Source organism: Populus nigra, chromosome 2, assembly GCF_951802175.1.
Source record: "Populus nigra chromosome 2, ddPopNigr1.1, whole genome shotgun sequence".
NCBI lineage: Eukaryota > Viridiplantae > Streptophyta > Magnoliopsida > Malpighiales > Salicaceae > Populus > Populus nigra.
In genome coordinates, this window is record NC_084853.1 from 7,921,884 (window position 1) to 7,929,383 (window position 7,500).

Consider the following 7,500-nt stretch of genomic DNA (forward strand, 5'->3'; position numbering starts at 1 on the left):
AGTGTCGGCAGATTCGGCAGCAGTGTCTGCCGATTCGGCAGCGTTGGCTTGTTGGCGCGGGGGGCCGATGCGAGTGGGGACTTGGGCAGCGGGCAGTGAAAGCAAGAGTTTCCCCGATGCTGCCGGGAAAAACGCTCCCCGGGATGGCCGGGTGAGATGACCCGGCGGCCCGCGACGGGTCATTCAATTCCATGCCCCGTCAACATAACTCCCGATGTACTGTTTGCTTTTTCGGAAGAAGAGATCCATCCCCCCATCCTCGGCCAGCCAAAAACGCTCCAATTAATGGCGGGGTGAGATGACCCGGCGGCCCGCGACGCGTCATTCAAATCACTGCCCTATCGGCTACAACTGCTGATGGGTGGGATTAGAGGCCTGCCATGGTGGTGAGGGGCGGCGAGGACCGTGAAAGCTAGAGTTTTTCAGAGGCTGCCGGGAAAAAGGCCCCTCGGGTGGCGGGGTGCGAGGACCAGGCGCGTCATTCAATTCTCTTCCCTATCAACTTGGCTCCCGTTGGCGGGATTGGAGGCCTACTGTTTGTTACAGGGCTAAAATCGTCAGGGGAAGAGCTGACGAAACAATGCTGGTTTGGATGCAGGGGGTAGTGTTGGAATCGGCAGCGCGGACAAAATCGGCAAAGTCGACAAAAAAGACTGTTGGTCTGGACATCGGGGCAGCGGCAGCCATGCCGACAGGGGGGGAAATCGGCAGCGCAGATTTGTGCAGCTGCAGGTTCGTCGGGGAAATCGGCAGCGCAGATTTTTCGATGAACATGGGCTGGAAGATGGACTGTCCAGGCCAGGCAGGAAAAGTCGTCGAGGGGACACGCTGACGAAACAGCGCTGGTTCAGGCACGGCGGGCAGTGCTGGAATCGGCAGCGCCGACGAAATCGGCAAAGTCGGCAGAATCGGCAGCGGGTGCTGGCGATGGGTCTGGACGGGCTGGATAGTCCAAGGCTCGACGAGAAAGACCGCAGGTTGAGACACTGGGGCAGTGGCAGCCCGCGGGACAGTGTTGGCAGATTCGGCAGCGCAGATTTGTGCGGCTGCAGGTTCGTCGGGGAAAATCGGCAGCGCAGATTGTCTGACGAGCATGGGCTGGACGCTGGACTGTCCAGGCCAGGCAGGAAAAGTCGTCGAGGGGACACGCTGACGAAACAGCGCTGGTTCAGGCACGGCGGGCAGTGCTGGAATCGGCAGCGCCGACGAAATCGGCAAAGTCGGCAGAATCGGCAGCAGGTGCTGGCGATGAGTCTGGACGGGCTGGATAGTCCAAGGCTCGACGAGAAAGACTGCTGGCTTAGACACTGGGGCAGTGGCAGCCCGCGGGACAGCGTCGGCAGATTCGGCAGCAGTGTCTGTTTCGGCAGCGTTGGCTCGGAATCGGCAGAGCCGGCGAAATCGGCAAAGTCGGCAGCAGGTGCTGACTGTGAGTCTGCACGATTTATGGTCCAGGGCTTGACGGAAAAGACTGTTGGTCCAGACAAGGGGGCAGCGGCAGCCATGCCAACAGGGGGGAATCGGCAGCGCAGATTTTTCGACGAACATGGGCTGGACGCTGGACTGGCCGGGCCATGCAGGAAAATTCATCGAGGGGACACGCTGAAGAAACAGCGCTGGTTTAGACACGGTGGGCGCAGTGTTGGAATCGGCAGCGCCGATGAAACCGGCAAAGTCGGCAGAATTGGCAGCGGGTGCTGGCGATGGGTCTGGACGGGCTGGATAGTCCAAGGCTCGACGAGAAAGACCGCAGGTTGAGACACTGGGGCAGTGGCAGCCCGCGGGACAGTGTTGGCAGATTCGGCAGCGCAGATTTGTGCGGCTGCAGGTTCGTCGGGGAAAATCGGCAGCGCAGATTTTTCGACGAACATGGGCTGGACGATGGACTGTCCAGGCCAGGCAGGAAAATTTGTCGAGGGGACACGCTGACGAAACAGCGCTGGTTCAGGCACGGCGGGCAGTGTTGGAATCGGCAGCGCCGACGAAATCGGCAAAGTCGGGGGAATCGGCAGCGCAGATTTTTCGACGAACATGGGCTGGACGCTGGACTGGCCGGGCCATGCAGGAAAATTCATCGAGGGGACACGCTGACGAAACAGCGCTGGTTCAGGCACGGCGGGCAGTGCTGGAATCGGCAGCGCCGACGAAATCGGCAAAGTCGGCAGAATCGGCAGCGGGTGCTGGCGATGGGTCTGGACGGGCTGGATAGTCCAAGGCTCGACGAGAAAGACTGCTGGTTTAGACACTGGGGCAGTGGCAGCCCGCGGGACAGTGTCGGCAGATTCGGCAGCGCAGATTTGTGCGGCTGCAGGTTCGTCGGGGAAAATCGGCAGCGCAGATTTTGCGACGAACATGGGCTGGGCGATGGACTGTCCAGGCCAGGCAGGAAAATTTGTCGAGGGGACACGCTGACGAAACAGCGCTGGTTCAGGCACGGCGGGCAGTGTTGGAATCGGCAGCGCCGACGAAATCGGCAAAGTCGGCAGAATCGGCAGCGCAGATTTTTCGACGAACACGGGCTGGACGGTGGACTGTCCAGGCCAGGCAGGAAAATTCGTCGAGGGGACACGCTGACGAAACAGCGCTGGTTCAGACACGGTGGGCGCAGTGTTGGAATCGGCAGCGCCGAGAAAATCGGCAAAGTCGGCAGAATCGGCAGCAGGTGCTGGCGATGAGTCAGGACGGACTGGATAGTCCAAGGCTCGATGAGAAAGACCGCTGGTTTAGACACTGGGGCAGTGGCAGCCCGCGGGGCAGTGTCGGCAGATTCGGCAGCAGTGTCTGCCGATTCGGCAGCGTTGGCTTGTTGGCGCGGGGGGCCGATGCGAGTGGGGACTTGGGCAGCGGGCAGTGAAAGCAAGAGTTTCCCCGATGCTGCCGGGAAAAACGCTCCCCGGGATGGCCGGGTGAGATGACCCGGCGGCCCGCGACGGGTCATTCAATTCCATGCCCCGTCAACATAACTCCCGATGTACTGTTTGCTTTTTCGGAAGAAGAGATCCATCCCCCCATCCTCGGCCAGCCAAAAACGCTCCAATTAATGGCGGGGTGAGATGACCCGGCGGCCCGCGACGCGTCATTCAAATCACTGCCCTATCGGCTACAACTGCTGATGGGTGGGATTAGAGGCCTGCCATGGTGGTGAGGGGCGGCGAGGACCGTGAAAGCTAGAGTTTTTCAGAGGCTGCCGGGAAAAAGGCCCTCGGGTGGCGGGGTGCGAGGACCAGGCGCGTCATTCAATTCTCTTCCCTATCAACTTGGCTCCCGTTGGCGGGATTGGAGGCCTACTGTTTGTTACAGGGCTAAAATCGTCAGGGGAAGAGCTGACGAAACAATGCTGGTTTGGATGCAGGGGGTAGTGTTGGAATCGGCAGCGCGGACAAAATCGGCAAAGTCGACAAAAAAGACTGTTGGTCTGGACATCGGGGCAGCGGCAGCCATGCCGACAGGGGGGGAAATCGGCAGCGCAGATTTGTGCAGCTGCAGGTTCGTCGGGGAAATCGGCAGCGCAGATTTTTCGATGAACATGGGCTGGAAGATGGACTGTCCAGGCCAGGCAGGGAAATTCGTCAAGGGGACACGCTGACGAAACAGCGCTGGTTTAGACACGGTGGGTGCAGTGTTGGAATCGGCAGCGCCGACGAAATCGGCAAAGTCGGCAGAATCGGCAGCGGGTGCTGGCGATGAGTCTGGACGATTTATAGTCCAGGGCTTGATGGAAAAGACTGTTGGTCCAGACAATGGGGCAGTGGCAGCGCGGATTTGTGCAGCTGCAGGTTCGTCGGGGAAAATCGGCAGCGCAGATTTTTCGACGAACAGGGGCTGGGCGCTGGACTGGCCGGGCCAGGCAGGAAAATTCGTCAGGGGGCCACGCTGACGAAAACAGGGGCTGCGGAGTGGAAAATCGGCAGCGCAGATTTTTCGACGAACAGGGGCTGGACCGGCCGGGCCAGGCAGGAAAATTCGTCAGGGGGGCACGCTGACGAAAAGAGGGGCTGCCGCGTGGAAAATCGGCAGCGCAGATTTTTCGACGAACATTCGTCAGGGGGGAACGCTGAGGAAAACAGGGGCTGCCGCGTGGAAAATCGGCAGCGCAGATTTTTCGACGAACAGGGGCTGGATGCTGGACCGGCCGGGCCAGGCAGGAAAATTCGTCAGGGGGGCACGCTGACGAAAAGAGGGGCTGCCGCGTGGAAAATCGGCAGCGCAGATTTTTCGACGAACAGGGGCTGGACTGGCCGGGCCAGGCAGGAAAATTCGTCAGGGGGGCACGCTGACGAAAAGAGGGGCTGCCGCGTGGAAAATCGGCAGCGCAGATTTTTCGACGAACAGGGGCTGGACGCTGGACTGGGCCAGGCAGGAAAATTCGTCAGGGGGGCACGCTGACGAAAACAGGGGCTGCCGCGTGGAAAATCGGCAGCGCAGATTTTTCGACGAACATTCGTCAGGGGGGCACGCTGACGAAAAGAGGGGCTGCCGCGTGGAAAATCGGCAGCGCAGATTTTTCGACGAACATTCGTCAGGGGGGAACGCTGAGGAAAACAGGGGCTGCCGCGTGGAAAATCGGCAGCGCAGATTTTTCGACGAACAGGGGCTGGATGCTGGACCGGCCGGGCCAGGCAGGAAAATTCATCAGGGGGGCACGCTGACGAAAAGAGGGGCTGCCGCGTGGAAAATCGGCAGCGCAGATTTTTCGACGAACAGGGGCTGGACTGGCCGGGCCAGGCAGGAAAATTCGTCAGGGGGGCACGCTGACGAAAAGAGGGGCTGCCGCGTGGAAAATCGGCAGCGCAGATTTTTCGACGAACAGGGGCTGGACGCTGGACTGGGCCAGGCAGGAAAATTCGTCAGGGGGGCACGCTGACGAAAACAGGGGCTGCCGCGTGGAAAATCGGCAGCGCAGATTTTTCGACGAACATTCGTCAGGGGGGCACGCTGACGAAAAGAGGGGCTGCCGCGTGGAAAATCGGCAGCGCAGATTTTTCGACGAACATTCGTCAGGGGGGAACGCTGAGGAAAACAGGGGCTGCCGCGTGGAAAATCGGCAGCGCAGATTTTTCGACGAACAGGGGCTGGATGCTGGACCGGCCGGGCCAGGCAGGAAAATTCATCAGGGGGGCACGCTGACGAAAAGAGGGGCTGCCGCGTGGAAAATCGGCAGCGCAGATTTTTCGACGAACAGGGGCTGGACTGGCCGGGCCAGGCAGGAAAATTCGTCAGGGGGGCACGCTGACGAAAAGAGGGGCTGCCGCGTGGAAAATCGGCAGCGCAGATTTTTCGACGAACAGGGGCTGGACGCTGGACTGGGCCAGGCAGGAAAATTCGTCAGGGGGGCACGCTGACGAAAACAGGGGCTGCCGCGTGGAATGGCAGCCTACACGCAGATGCGGATTCGGCAGCGCACGATGGCTTGAGCAGGTCATGGGTTCGACTTGGCGCGATCTGAAACCTGGACGAGGGACTGTCGACGCTGGACGAGCCAGCGCGGTGGCCTGTCGTGCCCCGTTCAGGGGGGGCCTGCCGCGGAGACAGCCCTCGCGGGCTCGACAGCGCAGGCCAGCGTCCCCGACGTCGCTGGCCGCGGCAGGCGAGCTGCCGGGGTTCCCGCATTCCTACAAGAAAACGTCGTGCTTTCCACATGAAACCAATCCAGTAAAATCAGCCATATTTTTATGAGGCTGCCCACTGAATTTGGGGTCATTCCGGGCCGGTTCCTAGTTTTGCGGATTTACTCGATTTCTAATGGTAGGAAAATTAAAACAAATACTTCCCGACCTCGAAAAATTCTGGGAAAATTAATGAAGGTGGATTGGATTTTTGCCAACCTCTGTGCAAAATTTCAGCTCAAAATACCAAGAAATGAATTTTTTAGAGGGGGGGTGACAGCTGGGACCTAGTAGTGTCTCCCCCTGCCAGAGCTGCAATGACACTTATTGCTCTTTAGGGAGCCACCAGGCCGGCGCCCCTCAAAGACCACACGCGCGCGCGCGCCCGCCCGCGCTGGGCGCTGGGGCGCTGGGGCCTGAGGGCCTGGGGCCCTTGGGGGCCCTTGGGCGCTTGGGCGCGCGCGCGCGCGGCCCCCGCAGCCATGCCGCGCTGCGCGACGCGCGGACAGCCCCTGCTGGCTTGCTCTCTCGCCCGCGGGGGGGCTGCCTTCGGGCCCTGGCCCCCCGCGTTCTGGCCTGCCCCCTGCGTGGGAGAGGCTAGGCGCTGCAGGGGCCAGCCCGACGTCGCTGGCCGCGGCAGGCGACAGCCCGACATCGCTGGCCGCGGCAGGGGCCAGCCCGACGTCGCTGGCCGCGGCAGGCGACAGCCCCTGCTGGCTTGCTCTCTCGCCCGCGGGGGGGCTGCCTTCGGGCCCTGGCCCCCCGCGTGGGAGAGGCTAGGCGCTGCAGGGGCCAGCCCGACGTCGCTGGCCGCGGCAGGCGACAGCCCCTGCTGGCTTGCTCTCTCGCCCGCGGGGGGGCTGCCTTCGGGCCCTGGCCCCCCGCGTGGGAGAGGCTAGGCGCTGCAGGGGCCAGCCCGACGTCGCTGGCCGCGGCAGGCGACAGCCCCTGCTGGCTTGCTCTCTCGCCCGCGGGGGGGCTGCCTTCGGGCCCTGGCCCCCCGCGCTCTGGCCTGCCCCCCGCGTGGGAGAGGCTAGGCGCTGCAGGGGCCAGCCCGACGTCGCTGGCCGCGGCAGGCGAGCCGCCGGGGTTCCCGCATTCCTACAACAAAACGTCGTGCTTTCCACATGAAATCAATCCAGTAAAATCAGCCATATTTTTATGAGGCTGCCCACTGAATTTGGGGTCATTCCGAGCCGGTTCCTATTTTTTCCGATTTCCTCGATTTTTAATGGTAGGAAAATAAAAAAAAATACTTCCCGACCTCGAAAAATTCTGGAAAAATTAATAAAGTTGGATTGGATTTTTGCCAACCTCTGTGCAAAATTTCAGCTCAAAATACCAAGAAATGAATTTTTTAGAGGGGGGGTGACAGCTGGGACCTAGTAGTGTCTCCCCCTGCCAGAGCTTCAATGACACTTATTGCTCTTTAGGGGGGTGCCCCCTGACTGGCCATGGGGCGCGCTGGCCTGGCGCCCATAGGCCTGCCGCGGGGGATATGTGGGCTGTTGCTAAACTCGGACTAAGGTGGGGGGCCTCATGGCCCGAAGTATTGCCGGCATCGATGACCCGTTTTCCGGCCGGCGACGACCCGATTCCGGCCACCGTCTTCGGGACCCGCTCCAAGCCGTCGGGCGCGTTGGGGCTGCTTATCCGCGGCGTGGGCGTGGCATTCATTTGCCGTGCTTGTGCCAAGGTGCTGGCAGCTGCTGCGCGGCTGTCTGCTTGCCGCGACGTCACGGCGGCGGTGGCCGCTGCCCCTGCTCGCAAGTCGGAGGCCTGGCCGACGCGGCTGGTGCGGACCGCCGAGCTTGGGGATTGCGAGGAGAGCTCTACGCTGGCGTGGGCGTGGCATTAAATTGCCGTGCGCGCGCCCATGCGTTGGCTCTCCTCG